Here is a 19,003-nt window from a genome sequence, read left to right on the forward strand (position 1 = left end):
TCTAATCTGTTTAACACAGTAGATGTTGGGCACAGGCCAGGGCTACTTACAAGTGTGGGGAAAAGAAATTACAGATCGATTGTGCAGTTTAGGGTGAGAGGCAATGTCATTTGGTTCAGCCCTTCACTCTTGATCTGAGGAACTTAGACTCAAGAGATGAACTGACTCCTCCAAGACAAGTAGGAAGAAGAGGTCAAGAGCCTAGATTTCCCATCACTTCCTTTAGATCTTAAAAACTAAGAAGGTGGCATGTGTGACCAGTGTATGGAAATCACAGTTGCAAGAGTCTTGACAAGCCAAAATAAAGTAGTAGAACTGTAAGTGATGCTCTCACTTCTTCAGCCTCCCATTTCAAGGGAAACAAATGGCTTTACTCACCAGCAGGGAAAAACTCGCACATTTTCTTTTTGTAGATTTTGAAGTCGACTTCTAGGAAGACACAGAAGATGATCCGATCCACCTAAGAGAAAACAAGAGACACTGAAGTGAGATGAAATATGGCCATTGCATTTCCAGAATATGGTATTGGAGCAAAAAACACAAATAGTAAATCCTCTCACAGTTTTTTTTTTTTTTTAATTTTGACATCTCTTGCAGTGTGTGGAGGTTCCCACACCAGGGGATAATCCCTCAGCAGCAGCAACCTGAGCTGCTGCAGTGATAACGCAAAATCCTTAACCTGCTATGTCTCAGGAGACCTCCTCCCGTAGGTTCTTGATGCTATGATGTTAACTACATGATAGCACTTAATGAAGTTGGAGTGTGTGTGTGTACACACTTTATGTAAATATACCCATGAGCAATTTGGTGGAAAGATGTTATATAAATCAAATAAGACATAACAAATGACAATAAGTCACTTTGAAGCAAGCTATAAATAAGATCTGAGATTCCGACAGGATACCTAGATTTTATGTTCTATAAAACAGCCACACGGGAGGAGTATCGCGGAATGACAATAAAGTATGTCCGCAAACAAAGAGCTCGTTGTCCTACCCTTGTTAGACAAATATATTTACCAAACCTGTAATATTTGAACATGGCCTAAAAATCTTCACATAGCATGATTTGTATGCAGTCACTTGTTTTTAGTTTTGTACACTTGGAAATGCAACAGGAATAGAATATAATTAGTTGACAGTACATGAGGTCAAGATAACTTTAATCTGGCAGGTTATTACTGAATAAGTAAATGCTGCTTCAAAACGAAAATGTATGCAGAGTCTCTTTTCTCTGTTTTGAGAGCTTCTACATGTCAGGAGCCTCTTTGAGATGTTCTGGGAGCAACATGGCAAACAAGAGGAAAGATGGAGTGCATATAACAGCTCACAGATATCTGATATTAAATCAGTGACTCAATTTTGTGTCTCGAAAGCAAACAGCCCTTTAGTTCCTTTATTTTAATGATGTACAGAAAGTTAGAGATTACTCCATCCATCAAACAGCAACCAGCAATGAGCAGAACATCTTCAGAGAATGAAAGTGGGGTGTTGTGGGTCAGGACAGGAAAAAAAAAAAAAACAAAGGGATATCATCCACCCAACCTTTTGGCTCTGGCAGCCTACAGGGGACAGAGTCATGTGAGCAAAGTTCTTAGTAGGAGAGAAGATCTATAGGAGTGAAGAGGGAGAGAATCAGGATAGGAGGATTCCCTGATAGGGAATGAGGATAGAGAGAGAGAATCAGGATACAAGGATTCCCTGATGGAAGTTCAGAGATGTGGTTACCTGATTCCTGTGCAAGTCTAGACACCCATCCAGGAAGAGCACCTCCTGGGAAATCAGTGAACTTCCGAAATAGGATCACTAAGACCATGCAGCCCCAGTCACTGCCCCGTAGGGTAGACGATAGTAGAGTGCATATGGTCTTCAGAAATGGAAGGACTGGGATGCAAATAACCCTCTTTTCCTTTTTCTGTATTCCCTAGGGTTTCTGGTGTCCAGTCCTGTCTGCATGGCATTAACATTTTCTCCAAATGCAAAAACTGTCACCACCAAATCGCCCTCCAGGTGAGCTATAAATTTAGGTAAATACATGATTAACTATCTGTGCAATACTGAATGCTGGTCTCCACTCTCCTTATGGTGTTATTTATGCCCTGTGGCTAAAGATAAAAATCATAACTTCAAGCAATAGAAACAAGTTATAAGAGGACATATACTCTATGATACTATTATAGGAAATTTTAAAACGGAAAGATACAAGAGTGTAGGGATTCACTTGTGTCCACTAATACACAGAAACATACATAGGAATGTCACCCATGAACTTCAGGATGATGATAATTTCTGAAAAGGGAGGGAAGGTAAAATGATGGACAGGTAACTGAATAGTTGATATTTTATCATTTAGAAAGAAAAGAGATTTAAGAAAAAATATGGCAAATGGGCAACAGCTATTAACTATGGAGGTAGGTACATGGATGTCATATTAGGTTCTCTACTTTTCCATATATATGAAATATTTCATAATTAAAAGTCCTAATATAAAAAATAAGATTCTATGCTAGACATACTTTACTCTCCAGGTGACTTGAACTACTTATAATTTCCAAGCACCATAATTATTTTCACTTCTGTGCCTTCGAAGGTGGATTTTTTTCCTTTAGGCCTCAAATGTTCAGACTATTTCTATAGCCCCCTAATTGAGATCAAAATCAAAACAAGAAAATTTGGTTCAAAGAAGATCTAAGAACAAGCTGGACAGTCTCATTTGTATGCATTTTCCCCTATTTTTATGGTCACTTTAATAAAATTTATGGTGTTTTTAAAAACACTTATGTTGCACGTTTGTGTGTGAGTATGTTTGTAGGAGGAGGGTTAGTGCTAATTCCATACACTGCTATTAAGTGTACTTTTTTTTTTTTTTTTTGCTTTTTTAGGGCTGCACCCATGGCATATGGAAGTTCCAGGCTAGGGACTGAATCAGAATCGGAGCTGCAGCTGCCAGCCTACGCCACAGCCACAGCAACACCAGATCCAAGCTGCATCTGTGACCTTTACCACGGCTCACAGCAAAGCCGGATCCTTAACCTACTGAGCGAGGCCAGGGATCGAACCTGCATCCTCATGGTTCCTAGTCGGGTTCCTTAACCACTGAGCCATGAAGAGAACTCTTCTATTAAGTGCACTTTTAAATAGCACAGACTAAACACAGATTTCTTCAATATCACAAAGAATTACAATCCACTTTTTGGCATGTTAAGGTTTATTACCATGGAAATGTTATGGGTCCCAAATTCAGCAGCCTGATTTGATTTATTTTCCCAGGCAGAAGATGGATGATAAGGGAAAAGTACTTTTATTTGAAACTAAGTGAATGGCCCAGTTCCCTGCCCTTACCCTTTGGCATAACACTGAAAATATCTTAAAAGCAAGTTGAAGCCAAGAATTAAACTCATTTTCCAAGTACTTTTTATACAGGCATATGTGCATGAATATACACAAAAACACATATATACACGTGTGTGTGTATATATATATATATATATACACACACACACCACACACACATATGCATAAACATATCCTCTGGGGTTATTGCTGGATAAGGGCTCATTTAGTTGAAAGTTCTGTATTTATAAAGTCCTTGTGGATATTGCTCACTATTTGCAGTGGACTATATTTTCCAAGATGGCATGCAAGAAGATACCCCATCCTTCAGGTTCCTCCGAAAATATAAAGCCAATAGTCATCTCATTGAGAAGTGGAATCTATATGTCTTCCTCTTTTATCTGAGAGTGCCTGGAACTCTGGCAGAAATGACATGTGAGTTCTGAGTCTATGTCATGGAAGGTGATACAGTTTCTGTCTGGTCCTCTTGGGATGCTCGCTCTTGCACCAAATCATCACGCCACGAGGAAAAAGAGACTCCTAGAGAATCCCTGTGTAGAAGTTCTAGCCAATAGTCCTAGCTGAAAGTGAGTAGCCCCTAAATGATTTCAGCTCCTGGCTTTTGAGCTCCTCTAGACAATACCACATGGGATGCAGTGGAGTTGATCCTGCTGAACTCTGCCCAAACTGCAGATTTGTGAGCAAAACATAAAAACACATAGTTAGAAATCTGATATTCTTCTATCTTCTTCCTAGTGCCATTTTTAAAAAAATTCCTGCTTCTCCAGCTTTGTAGTGGCAACTGTTATTGAAAAGCTCAGACTGAATGTATCAAGGAGACGTCACAGTCGGTTGACAAGAAGAAGTCTTATTGCTACATAGCTGAGAGACCAGAACTGTGACTTGTGCAAAGGAGGAATGACCCAGGTCATTCATTCTAGCCTCAGATAAATTCCATGCACATATAGAAGAATGACTCATTGTTGAGGCTTGGGAGCATGGTTTCCATTTTCTCTGATGTTAGGCATGTAAAGTGGTTGTTCTTGAGAGACTGCATTTATTCATTTACTCATCAGATATTGACCAAGCACCTTCAGTTTGTGGGGCTTAGGCCACATGCTATTCTCTCACAATAAAACTTGAATCTAGAGTTGAGTGATTATTTTCCCCCATGGCCAAACAATTAGTGGCAAAATCTCAGGCATCGTAACTTCACAGACAGCATTCCTTCTGTTATATCAGCCGACAAAGACACAGGGGGGCTGAGTTTCTAGGCTTGTCACTAGCTCTGTGACACTGGACCAGCCAATGGCCCCTGAGCCCATTACTGATGTTTTCATATAGGGTACTTATTAGTTTCAAATAATGATGGTGGTTGTAAACCATCATGTCTTAAAAGTTTTAAAAGCTTTCTTTTTAAGTGAAAAGACAAGACCAAATATTATTAAGGATGTGGATTAACAAGAACTTTCATATACTGCTTTTGGGATTGAAAATTGGTACAGCCACTCCGGGAAATTATTTGGCAGTCTCTACTAAATTAGCGGAAGAAGCACATACCCTATGGCCCAGCAATTTCACCCCTAGTAGAAACCCATTAAAATGTACACATATGTTCACAAAGGGACATGGACTGTAATGTTCATAGTAGCACGATTTGTCATATCTCCAAATTGGAAGCTCACAAATGATAGAATGAACAAACCAGGATCTATTCATTCCATTAGATAATTACAAACCAATGAAACTGCAAAGTTTACAACTACACACAACAACATAAGCCAAAAGTATTGAGTAAAATAATCCAGAGAAAAAAAGCACAAATGGATGCTTCCATTTCTATAAAGTTCAAAAATGTTAGGGAAATAGGAAAACAATCACTTAGGTGTTAGAAGTTAATACAGCACATGACTCTGGGGCGAGGGTTGGTAAAAAGGTACTGAGGGGAATGCCTGGGATCTTGGTTTTTTAATCTGGGTCCTGGTTCCATGTATGTGTTCAATTTGTGAAAAATCATGAAGTCCCTTTAGGATCTGTGTTCAGAAAGAATGTTATAATTTGATAAGAATTTTTTTAAAGGTTGAAAATCTTATGTTACAGTTGTTTTGGTCAACAACTTGAAAATCTATTTTCATTGACTTGGAGGTCAAAAAAAGTCTTTTAAGAGCTCAACTTCTAAAGGAAATCTCTCCATACATTTCCAGTGATGCCAACTATAGCTCACCCATCAAGGCATAAAGGAGTAAAGATGCAATTTTTTCACCCAGATATCCATTAATCCACAGTTGGGGGTTTTATGCCCCATAAACATGATGACATAAGTTCTATTAATCTTTTTCAGCATCATAGCCACTGCCCCTGAAGAGGGTTACACAGCAAAGCAAGTTTGGAATATCTGCAGCCGACCTCCACTTTTCACGGCTACCAGTCCTAAGGCAGCTGACACAGCCAAGATTATCCTGTGTTCAGCGATCCTGGAAGAAGGAATGGATTCTGATGAATGCAACTTGCTTCCCCAGTGACAAATGACAAACATTCAAGGATCTGATGTGCACACAAATGCTGCTTTAAAGGATGGGGGGCTATCCTCTGTCAATGCAGCCTGATGGGTAATGGGGGTGAGGTCTCAGCCTTCTTGAAAGATAAACCTATGGCCTCACCAGTATAGGCTTGGATACTGGGTATTTTCATAAATCAGCAGTTGCTACTAACAACTGAATTAATCTCTAGGTCTTAAAGCATAAAATGGTGTAAGGGCAGGCTTTGAGAAGGGTGGAAGACCAGAGCAACTGGAGTGTCCTTGGTGCTAGGGGTAAACCAAGCTTAAATAAAGTTACAAAAGGATATAGTCACTACTGATTAATTAAAGGACAAAACCAAGAGATGGGATGCCTGGGTCCTAGTCCCTCATCTTCTATTCGGTGGAATAAAAAACAGCAATCTGAGTCCCCCGCCCATGTATTAGGGGTGCATAAAAGATTACTACAGACTTAGCATCTTATACAACATCTCATAGTTTCTGTAGGTCAGAAGTCCAGGCCCCATAGAGTTGAATCCTCTGCTCAGGGTCTCGGAAGACCCCTGCAATCAGGCAGCAGCTGCGCTGAGGTCCTCCCCTGAGCTTGTGGACCTCTTACAGCCTCATTCAGATTGTTGGCAGAACTTACTTCCCCACAGTTCTAGGACTGAGGTCCATCCCTACTTTCTTGCTAGCTGTTGACTAGGGGCAGTTTCAGCTCCTAGAGGCCACCTGCAGTTCCTTGTCATGTGGTCCTGAAAGGCAGTTCAGGACATAGATCATTTCCTTCTTCCAAGCCAGCAAAATATGTCTCCATGACTCCCTCCATCTCCAATCAGTAGACTCCTTTTAAGGGGCCCTAGCAGGACACTCTTCTTTTTAATGAGCTCAAGTGATTAAATACCTTAATTACATCTACAAAAAAAAATCTCTTCTGGAGTTCCCATTGTGACTCAGTTGTCAAGAGCTCAACATAGTGTCTGAGAGGATGCGGGTTTGATCCCTGGCCTTGCTCAATGAGTTAAGGATCCAGCATTGCAGCAAACTGCGGTGTAGGTCACAGATGTGTCTTGGATCCAGTGTTGCTGTGACTCTGGTGTAGGCCTGCAGCTGTGGCTCTGATTTGACCCCTAGTCTGGGAACTTCCATATCGTCAGGTGTGGTTATAAAAAGAAAAAAAAAATCTCTTTTGCCTAATCCAGGGAGTGACTACTCTATCACATTCACACTGACGGAGAAGACTGGACAAGGTGTGCTCACCAGGGGTTAGGGGACTTGGAGGCATCTCAGACACTGTCTCCCTCAACCAGTCTCCTCCATATGATCATCTACCTGTGTTCCAACATGGACTTGACCCCTTACCAGCTCTGTGTCCTTGAGCAGGTCACATAAACTTTCTAAGCCTCAGTCTCCTCATCCCTAAATTGGAGACACTGACATTGTGGAGAGTGATACATTGGTTTCCTGTCTGTGTGTAACAATCTACCCCAAGCTTCATGGCTCAGAACAACCCCTGACCATTGGCTTATGGTTCTGTAGGTCAAAGTCAGCCTGGTTTGACTGGGTTCTCTGGTCAGCATATCCTAAGAGTGACAAGCTGTAGGCTGGGCTGCCTTCTTGTCTGGAGGCTGTGAAGGTAAAATCCACTGCTAACTCCTTCTTGTTGTTGGAAGAATTCAGTTCCCTGCAGTTGCAGCACTGAGGTCCCCGCTTCCTTGCTGGCTATTGTCTGGGGTCTCTCTCAGCTCCTGGAGTCCACATGCATTACTTGCCAGGTGTCCACTTCCATCCTCCATCTTCAAGGCAGCCAAGGCATGGTAAGTCCCTCTTGATTTTTGAATCTTAATTTCTCTGTATCTGACTCAAAGGACTCCTGTGATTAGGTCAGGCCCACCTGGATGGTCTCCCTGCATTAAGGTCAACTGATTTGGGACCTTTATTACATCTGCAAAATCTCTTCACAGCATTTTCAAACCTAGATTACTGGTTGAATAACTGCGAGAAGGTATGTGTATACCAGACCCTGGGCATCTTGGAAAAATCTGGGAACCCTTCTGCCACGGTTGGCTATAAAGACCACGTAAGATATTCTAAATAAAGTGCTTGGCAAAGGGCCTGACATAGAGTAAATGCTCATAGACATTGGTTATTTATTTGTTAAGTTGTTATCCACAATTTATTTCAAACACTCAGCACAGTGCTGGCGTATAGATAAAATCACTGTTCACTTGGTGAGTCCTTAATTTCTATCCTGATCTTTTAAAATAGGTCAAGGGGGAAAGTAAGAGCCAAAGAAAGAACACTTTTGGTACGCCAAAAGACCATCTTATTCCAGTTTCAACTTCGCTGGAAAATTCTATCTTAAAAGAAACATTTATAAACGTGACCCATATTGGAGTCCCCGTCTTGCCTCAGCGATAAGGAACCTGACTAGTATCCATGAAGATGTGGGTATCCATGAGGACCCCTGGCCTCCTTCATTGGGTTAAGGATCCAGCATTGCCGTGAGCGTGGTGTAGGTTGCAGACGAGACTTGGATCCTGCATTTCAGTGGCTGTGACGCAGGCTGGCAGCTGTAGCTCCGATTGGACACCTAGTCTGGAAATTCCATATGCTGTGGGTGCGGCCCTAAAAAACAAACAAAAAACGAACAAACAAAAAAGTCCAAAAAAAAAATGGCCCATATTTATATAAAGTAGCTTTTTTTTGTTTGTTTGACCATATTAGCCAATGAGAAAAAGGGAAACAAAAGGCTAAATTCACAGTTGAACTGCAGTGATGGAAAAGATTTCACAGGACCCTCCAGGAATCTCTGCTCTGATATTTTAATACCGTTGTCAAATGTCACTGAATATCACTCTTCTGGCTCTTGAAAGTATTAAGTATGTTCATATTTGTGCCCTCCACAAAAGCTAGTATTTCAATCTCTAAATTACAGAATGAGAAATTTTTTTCTCTCTATGCTTACAGAGATGTTTGAAGGAGCTGGAGAGCATTCATAATCCATACACATTCAAAGGGCATCTTTGCATTTTGAAATAGCTTCTGCATGCATAAAAAGGATCCTTTCTTTTGGGGGGCTTTTTGCAAACCCAGTTCATCTGTCATTATTCTGTGGCAGCACAATTCAGTCTTCCTGTTTTGTTTTGATAAATTGCTCTTTTTGACTTTTCTTCAACTCTTTAAGAAAAAATGGTCATATAGCCCAAGAACCAAGAGCTATTGTGATTTGAGCCAGAGGCTCATTCATACAAGTTAATTTCCAAGCCTGCTTCACATCGATCAAAGTGGACACCCTCATGCATGACACATCTGTTGTAGTCCTTGAAGCTGTTCCACATGCTTAATATAGAAGAGAGATAAAGGCACGCAATGACTCGTGGTTTTAAATTGCTAGCGTGGCAAGTAGTAAGTATGCCTTGCCCTGCCTTGCCCTTGTGACCAAAGAAAGACTCCTCAGAAACGTTGGGGGGCAGTACCAGTCAAGGATAAAGAACAGGTTCATGATTGGGGAGGGTTTTATGGTGAGCTACTCACATATGCCCCTCCCTCAGGACTAGAGTGGTCTTGATTCCCATGGCTGGAGGTGTCCCTGATTGATAGCTCAGGGGAGACCCTCTCAGAGGATTGTCCTCTGCTGAGAAAAGTATCCCACCTACACTGACCCTCTGTTCCTCAAGTCAGCCTGCACCCAGGGACCAGCTCATGCAGAGGTCCAAAGGCTCAGACCCTTTCTTTCATTTTGATGCAGTTCTGCTGCAACATAAATTATGGGCTGAATTGTGCCCTCTCCATTCCCAATTCATATCTTAGAAGTCCTAACCCTCAATACTTAAGAATGTGACTATATTTGGAGATAAAGCCTTGATAGGGGTAATTAAGTTAAAACGGGGTGACTGGAATAAGTCCTAATCAAATATGAATGGTGTTCTCATACAAAGAAGAGATTAGGACACAGACACACACACCCAGGAAGACCATGTGAGACATAGAGAGAAGATGGCCTTGGACAGGCCAAGGAAAGAGGCTTCTGAGGAAACTGACCAAGCTGACACATTGGCCTTTTAATTTTAGCATCTGGAAGTGAGAGAAAATGAATTTCTGATGTTAAAACCACCCAGGCTGTGATCCTTTGTTACGGCAGCCTTAGCAAACCAATTCACTCTGCCAGCTTCAGAGTTCCTGGTGGGTTCAACTTCTCCATCTCTCCACTCTGCTTTCCTTGTTCAGCTCCCTCCCCAGTTATCAATCAAGAGCATGATCCAATAAATCTCCTGCTTGCAAATATCCCTCTCAGTCTGCTTCTCCAGAAACTTGATCTATGACAACCACCATCTCTTTTATGGCAATCTGAATTATTTTTTTATGTGCACTTTCTCCATCATTTCCAATAAAGCAAATGACAGGTGCCAATCACACATGAAACCTGCTGCCTAAGGTCTGTCCAACAGGTAACTATGCTACACACAGTACTCTGTGGCGAACCAACCAGGTTTTGTGCTTGGGTTGACCAGTGGTTAAGAGCCCCAGATTCACTTTAAAAGAGCATTAGGAGCCAACTTGACCTATAAATTTAATCTAAATAAAGCGACAGTAGATTCATTGAAATGGGGGCTCCATCATATAGTCACTACCATTTCCCATTGGGAAATGGACCTCAAAGTTCTGTGTGTACCTCTTCTGATGGGAAACCAGGCCCATGGGTAACTGCCAGGACAGCCGTAACGAGTCAATGTAAAGTATGTCTTAATATGGCTAAAACCATCCAGAGCAGAGACATATTTCTGCAGATGTATTTCTTGGTTCTAAGGCTAGATGTATCCTTTTGATTAAGAGTAATGGATTTCTGTTGGTGTCAGAGGTAGGTTACTTAAATGGGTTTTAACAAATCCATAAACATGAGTCCACATGGTCTGAAGGTGTGGTCTCGGGGTATGACAGGCACTCTGGGATTTGTCCAGGTCATCTCAGAAGAAACTGACCCAGCTGACACCCTGACCTCAGACTTCTAGCCTCCAGAAGTCTGAGTAAATGAATTTCTGTTGTTAAAACCAGCCCGTTTGAGACCCTTGGTTATGGCAGCCCTAGCAAACCAATTTACCCATGACAACTTCAGGTCTTAAGGTTGTGGATGCCAGTGAATGGCAAAGAATCTGCATTTCTTCACCTGAAGACTTTCTTTGTGCTAGGAGATTCTAACCAAATATCCAATAAACTGGGAGACTGGAGAGTTAACGCTTCCCACCCCAGCAGCTCTCAACCAAAGACTGGTTGGCATTGATGTTGAAATCCCCCCACTGAATCACCCTTGGCTGGGAAAACCCAGACCGTTCCAGAGGGATAAAGTTCTGGTTGTGTGGGGTGGTCGTTTGATTACGTATCTGCCTCAACCTTTTCACCCCTACTTTACCCACAAATAATCTACCTGCACTTTAATCTGTCTACTTTTGGGAGACCTCAAATGAAGATTCAAGAAGAAAATTAGTCGACTATCAACTTATCCTGTTTCCATCCTACCAAAGGTTGATTTAATGTAACTCAGCTTCTGACTCAGTTAAGGTATAGACCTTCTTCCCACACTTAGCTGTCACTCACATGGTGCCCTCCGTCCCCCTCACTGAGAAGACAGTGCCAGGAATAGGTCTTTTGACGCAAAGATCTTCTTCACAATGTAGTCTGTGACATGAAATTACCCTTCCAATGAGGGAGCCATTGTGTATCGGGCTCTCACGTGGCACCCTTGTCAACCCTGTGAACCCAGCTGCAACCCCCTATTGTATATTTCATACATCAGCTCCTGAGAATGCTCTGTTTCCTTGCTCTTTTATTTGATTAAGAACATCTGCAGAGGTGGTTCAGCTACAAAAGTTAATAATTACTCTTTTTTTATCACAGTAATTAAAAATTTCAAGGAAGAATTGTCATTCATTGCGGCTCATGAGACTGCCCATGGTGGAGAGTGCTTTATAAAGCCTACAAATCACAACCTTAAAACATGCCATCATAGGAGGAATAGAAACTCTCCTCAAAACAGGGATGCTATGCCAAGTTGAGAGGTGGCTGTGAAGCCTGGTCATGAGGCTCAGCGGAATGGGGGCCACCAGAGAACTGTGCACATCATCAGTCGTGCAGTCTCATTTTCCCAATGTTTCCATTAGCATCTGACAGTCCTGTGGATGCCATTTACAGTTCAAAGGAAGCTCATTAACATAGCATCCCTAAAGAGCACTTTGTGAGGACAAAAGCTGTTTTTCTCAAGCTGGTGTTCCTCCCACTCCTGCAGAAGAATCTTTTTTGTTCAAAAGGCAAATCCCAAGAGAACAATCACTTCTGTGTAATTTTCCATAGGTCCATGTCTCATACAATAAGAAAGAGCAAACTGAAGACGTTCTATGCAAAATGCCCCTAGAGGGTTGTGGCAGCAGTGGGAGTGTGTGTGTGTGGTACCCTGTGGGTGGCATTGTGTAGTTTCTGGAGTGTCTAGAAGTGGGGGGGTGGAGGAGACAGTTCCATCTACGTCTCTCCTCTCAGCCCCCCTCTGCCCTCTCTTTATCCCCTCCATCATCCACTATCTGCTCCAAACTTTGTTACTTTGTCTTATACATATGTGAATGTGTGTGTATATATATATACACACACACACATCATATACACATATATACACACATGTATACACACATATGCATAGGTGTGTGTGTGTGTGTGTATATATATATATATATATATATATATACGGTTGGTGTGCAAAACTATATAAATTACTGGTCTATAATACAGTGATTCACAATTTTAAAGGTTATATTCAATTACAGTTATTATAAAATTTTGGCTGTATTTTCTGTGTAGGACAATATATCCTTATAGCTTATTTTATAGGTAGTAGTTTGTACCTCTTACTCCCCTCTCCCTATTTTACCTCTCTCCTCTTCCCTCTTCCCACTGGTAGCCACTAATTTGTTTTCTAGATCTATGAGCCTGCTTCTTTTTTTTTTACCTACTTGTGAAGACTCTCTTTAAATGCCAGATAAAGGAATCTTTGCCCACCTAGACTGTAAATCCCTGGGGGAAATACCATCTTTCACTTTGGTCCATTTCCACTCAGCAATCTACGTAGCCAACTGAAGGGTATAGAAAAAGGCCTCAGTCACACTGCTCTGCTGGACAGGTGGGCTGTGAATAACCTGATTACCACAACTCACTGACTCAGGAACCCCAAAAAGAAACCCCATTTGAGAAAAAGATGGGGATGTTGGCCCCTGGTGCTCTCTCTGGAAGAAGCAGCCCTGACTCTTCTCTCCCTGACCATCTGTGGTCCATCCACCCTCCCTGTCATCCTTCTAAACCACACTGCCATCATCCTGACAAGCTTAAATAAGTTTGGTCTCCACATCATACTTTGAACATCAAACATAACTTCCAGGAGTCTTATCAATTAAGTTTTTTTTTTTTTAAAAAAAACTTCTTAGAGAATACCCCCAAGGTTGTTAAGTCTCTCTCAGGGGTTTCAGATGGTGCCAAAGTACCTACTGAAAAATTTTATTTAATTCTGAGTTTTGTCGCACTGTCTTTTGTTTAATGGGCTATACAAAACACACATGCTTATATGCACATAAATACAATGTTTCTCCTCCCGGTCTTTACTGATCCCGAAGGAAGATGGGTTCTGTTTTACAGTGGTCTTAAATCCTCCCTGGCACACTGTTCCATACGCTCCATAGCAGTGGTGCTAGGACACACTCCAGACAGAGAATCATGACTTACTGCCCCAAAGCCAGTGTGCTTGGTATATTGGTACATTTGCATAACATTGATTGATAGATAGATGGATAGACAGACAGACATGAATGGATAGATGATAGATAGATAATGGATAGATATAGATGGATAGACAGAAAGAGATAATAGAAAAACAATATTAAAAGATAAATAATAGAAAGATGACAGCTAGTTAGCTAGCTAGATATTGATGGATAGCTAGATGATGGATGGATGGAGAGGTAGATAGGTGATGATAGATAAACAAAAGATATTTGAACTTACAAAAGTATTTATCCTCCATAAACTACAATGTTAAGATCTAATTCAGTCTTCTAAACTCTACATTTTAAAACCAAATCCATTATGAATATCAAAGTCTTCTCAAGGGAAGGAAAGAGAAAGACCTCATCATTATTAAATGTTTCTCTGCTGGAGTCTGAGGTATGTGATTTCACCTGTGTAAACTCAGGTCGTCCAGATACTACTTGTTAAATAACTCTTATTATCCTAATTTTGGAGTAAGACTGTCTTATTTTTTTCTTTTGAAGAAAAACAAAACAATTAAAACAACACCAACAAAAGAATAACCAACCTCCCAAAAACAAACACAAAAAAAGGAAATGGAAGACTAAACCAGAGCAGAGAAATGTCAACTTTTTAAATCACTGGGAGCACATGGAAAAAAAAGGAACAATAAAAGTCTGGTATCCACTAAGATTATTTTAATAGAGGGTAATAGAATGATGGCTTTCTGAAAACAGCCAACAGATGTCCCACCCATTATACAGAGTCTTGTTATATAACATCTGCTGCTGTAATCCCTTAAAAATCTATTTTTTTAGACTTGATTCTGCTGCAGCATCTGTGATGCTAAATGTTGCAGTGGCTGTTTCCTGGTTTTCACTGATACCAGCTACAGGTCAGAATTTAAGAGCAGTAAAAATAAAGACTTCGTTTGCATTTTCAGCAGGAAAATGATGCTTTATTCACATCTGGGCAGTATCCAGTAATGCTCTGTCCAAGCATCCTTCAGCAGGAGGAGAAGTGTCCAAATTACAAAGATGTGCAAATGCAATTGGCATATTGGCAAAATTTAGAGTAACTGTGTAATTGCTAAGAGAGGCACATTCTTAATATAACATTGCCAAACGTCCACGCTAAACTTTCCACCTGAAGTATGGATTTGCTTCACGAATTTAACTGGATGATTTATTTGTCAGAAACGAACCAATTCTCTACGTTATACTTCTGGGAAGGTTGGGGAGGGGAAGCCAACATTTAATTCTGTGAACAGATGTCAAAAGTATTTGGAAAGACCCACTGATGATGTGTTCATGGAAGAACTTTAACCAGGATTCTATTGTGGTGTTTAATTTAATTTCTAAGTTGTGAAACACATACACACATTCTGGAAAACAAATTATTAAAGCCTACTTAACTCCTAACAAACATTTTGGAAACTGGCTGTGGAGAAGCTGTACATATTTCAACTATCTTGAGGTCCACCTTGAGAAAAGTTCTGGCTTTTAGGGAATTATTTATTTTTCCTTGATGCTGAAGATCTTGCTGCAGCCATATTGGTTTACATCCATTCTGGTCATGAAGAAACCTATGTTTTCTAAGTCTTTCACCAACTCTTTAGCCATATTTCCTCTGCCTCCAGTGGGCGTGAAATGGTTAATGGGACCTTTCTAGAATGCATGCCTCATGGTGTTCTCGATTTTGCTAGGTAGTGGAGAGTAGTTTTTTCTTTTCTCTTTGGTGCCCAACTAGGAAATTACTTTTTTTTTTTTCTACTAAGATGGACTAAAACCACACTCTCCTTGCCACCCCCTAGGAAAATGTGGTAGAAATAAAATCAGTGTTCTCAGATTAGGGAACACTACTGCTCTTCCAAGGAAATACATCTGTACAAATGCCTCCACTTGGCAAAATATCGTAGAGGGGCAAACTCTTGTATAAGTTAATTGAAAAGGCCTAATTAAAGCAAACTAGCAGAAGTCCACAACATCCCAGTGTGGGATAAAAGCGGTGAGGGGGCGTCTCTGGTATTACTCACAATAGTGACCTAAAGTAGCCTGGAACACTGAGTCCTAAAGAGGAATCCCCCACATCCTGGCTCAGGATGATGGCCTGAGAAATTCTGGCCTATTGCAACGTTTCCTTAAATATACATCTTTCACCTTAAAATCATATTTATTTTTTCAAAATGTGGATCAATTATATATTCATGTATATTTTAATATAAAAAAAGTGGTTCTTTTTTTTTTTTTTTATAGCCACATCCATGGAATATGGAAGTTCCCAGGCTAGGGGTTGAATCAGAGCTGTAGCTGGAATCTATGCTGCAGCTTGTGACAAAGCCAGATTCTTAACCCACTAAGCAAGGCCAGGGTTCGAACTTGCATTCTTACGCACTCTATGTTGGGTTCTTAACCTGCTCAGCCATAACAGGAACTCCAAAAATGTTTCTTTCCCTAAATGTGTGTATAAAATTGGGGCTCTTAGAAGAGAGGGCATTTCTGCCCTGTGAGTGCAAATCTCCCCAGGCTTTGACAGGCTCAGTTATAGCAAGCTAGGGAACTTTCCCAAGAAAGATACTCTATTCTGGAGCCTGGGGTAGAATGGGAAAGACCAAAGAGAAGAGGCTCAAATTCAGACCTTCTTCAATTTGTATATGGACTTGGCTTGCTGACTTTGTCACTGCCAGTTAATTACCTAATTCTTCTAATCTCAATATTTTGGGGCCAGTAAAATAGGGCTGATAGTAGACTGAGACCTCAGGGTTGTTTAGAATATTCAATGGAATGATATGTACGAAACATAGTACCTATTGGATAAATAGCAGCTGTCACGCTTAACAAAGTTTGATGTGACCTGGATGCAAACCCACTCTGGAACCTCTCCAGGGCATTCAGTGTGTATTGAAGTTGGAGGACAAAATAAAATTGTATGAATTCCGAGCACACCTATCTACTATACTCCCATTTACAGTGGCCTCTTCTCCTCTGCCCACATATAGCAGGTTATGGACACAGGTAAGATTATCCTTTGTTATGGGATCTTATATGACCCAGCTCCTTAACCAGGAAGTAGGCCCAGTAGAGAGAGGTACTATGCTTTCATATATCCTCCATCTCCAAAAATCACAGCTTTCAAGAGTGAGCATAAAACTTTCAGGATGCTACGGAAAAAAAAATACCAATTCTTGACTCTCTCACAGATAGGATTTGTGGGTTTGCAGGGTACCCAATTATCAACATTTATAATGAGGGTTTCCCACTTCTGGGAATGTCTATGTAGGTGGTCAGTGATTCTTCCCATAGTCTTTCCACAGCCTTCTTATAAGAGGACCAGTCATCGGAACTGAGCCTACTCTGATCCAGTATGAGCTCCTGTTAATGAATCACATCTGTGAAAACTCCATTCCAACTAAAGTCACATTTTGAGATTCTAGATAGATATGAACCTTGGGGGGCACTTTTCAACTCCATGTACCCCCAACCTTGACTTGGAGAACATAGTTTTTCTAGCTAATTAGAATTCAGTGTGAGTGCCATTACATGTGATTGCTATCATTAATGTTCTAGGGCATTATCTTACCAGAATATTGATGTTTGTGCAAAATAATTTCCCAGGAACACACTTTTATTCTTTCTATAAAAACTTCTGCTTTTCATCATGATATTGCTGATGAGAAAATCTGCTTCTGGCATGTACCCTAGTTCATTCAGGAGGCATTTTATACTGGCTTATAGGTTTTCTTATCCTCTCACATGTCACTCAATAAATACTGAGTTTAAAATATATATTCATCCCACAATGGCAGGGGTTATGGAGGATACAGGATGCATAAGACAGAAATTCTCCTGTTTTCATGAAGATTTTCCAAGACAAAGGAGATAAGCCCTTATATAATTACAATGCCAGTGGACAATGCACAGAGCTTGTTTATAAATCCTGTGGCTGCATGACTTTGGGCAAATTACTTAAACTTACTTAAGCTCAGTTTTCATATCTGTAAAATGGGAGTTTTGCTTTCACCTACCTTATGAGGCTGCTGCAAGAATAAATAATGATATTTATTAAGTGCTATGCATACAGAAAGTGCTCAATAAATGTTAGAAATTACAGGGACCCACGGGAAGGAAAGATGTTTGATAGGCTGATGCTATTTTATGTGATTATCATGTTATCCATCTAGATTATAAACTTCTTGACTGCAAGGTCCTGAAGTTTATACTAGCATCTCTCATAATTATGAGCAGGTTGGCTCCTACAGGGGATGTATATAATGTCTTTCAAATGCAATCCTGGTCCATTGCCTCATTGAGTTTTATCAGTCCCTTTGTTAGTAGCACCAGTGAAACTTCTACATGCTCTAGGCTTCTGCTTCTATTCATAGTTTTCTCTTTAAGGAAAGTTTTGTCACTCAAATATCCACAGGTAGATGGAAGGGGGTAGTAGACTGATGTCTGACAAGAGAGAACGTAACTGAGCAGAGCCCTGTGGGGCTTCTGGGCATAAGAGCCTCTGTGTCCCCCATTTCTTGTTTTTATGGAATAAGCTTCAGCCTCCATGACCTTCCCTGGGTTTTCAAAGGGAAGGATCAAACAGTGGCTAATCAAGGAAGGGAGGGGATGCAGAGACCAGATGTCCATCCACAGATGATTGGATTAGGAAGATGTGGTATATATACACAATGGACTACTACTCAGCCATAAAAATGAACAACATAATGCCATTTGCAGCAACATGGATGGACTAGAGACTCTCATACTGAGTGAAATAAGTCAGAAAGAGAAAGACAAATACCATATGATATCACTTGTATCTGGAATCTAATATACGGCACAAATGAACCTTCCCAGAGAAAAGAAAATCATGGACTTGGAGAATAGACTTGTGGTTGCCAAGGTGGAGGGAGTGGGACGATCGGGTGCTTGGGGTTAAAAGATGCAAACTATTGCTTTTGGAATGGATTAGCAATGAGATCCTGCTGTGTAGCACTGAGAACTATGTCTAGTCACTTATGATGGGGCATGATAATGGGGGAAAAAATTATGTATGCATGTATGTGTAACTGGGTCACCATGCTATACAGTAGAAAAGAAAATTGTATTGGGGAAATAACAATCAAAAAAAAAAAAAAGAAAGATATACTAGGTAGAAAATATGTTTGCATGGGTGAATAACATTCTTCCAAGTTTTATTGAAGTATGGTTAATTTACAAGGCTATGATAATTTCTGCTATACAACAAAGTGACCCAGTCATACACATACACATATCCATTCTCTCTCAGATTATTTTAACATTTTATTGTGAATACATTACTTTCCTTTACTACTAAAAAAAAACAAAAAAAGAGAGAGAGAGAGAAAGAAAGAAACAAT

At 40.5% G+C, this 19,003-nt stretch overlaps 1 long non-coding RNA gene across 2 annotated transcripts in view; it reads right to left on the bottom strand.

Annotated features, from left to right (window-relative positions):
• Positions 1–376: 376 nt before the first annotated feature.
• Positions 377–19,003, bottom strand: part of LOC125122841 (uncharacterized) — a 424,256-nt gene continuing 405,629 nt past the window's right edge. For both annotated transcript variants that reach the window (XR_007133921.1, XR_007133920.1), the window contains exon 3: positions 377–460. This is a non-coding gene — a long non-coding RNA (uncharacterized LOC125122841). The remainder of the gene's footprint in view (positions 461–19,003) is intronic.

Source organism: Phacochoerus africanus, chromosome 3 (assembly GCF_016906955.1).
Source record: "Phacochoerus africanus isolate WHEZ1 chromosome 3, ROS_Pafr_v1, whole genome shotgun sequence".
Lineage (NCBI taxonomy): Eukaryota > Metazoa > Chordata > Mammalia > Artiodactyla > Suidae > Phacochoerus > Phacochoerus africanus.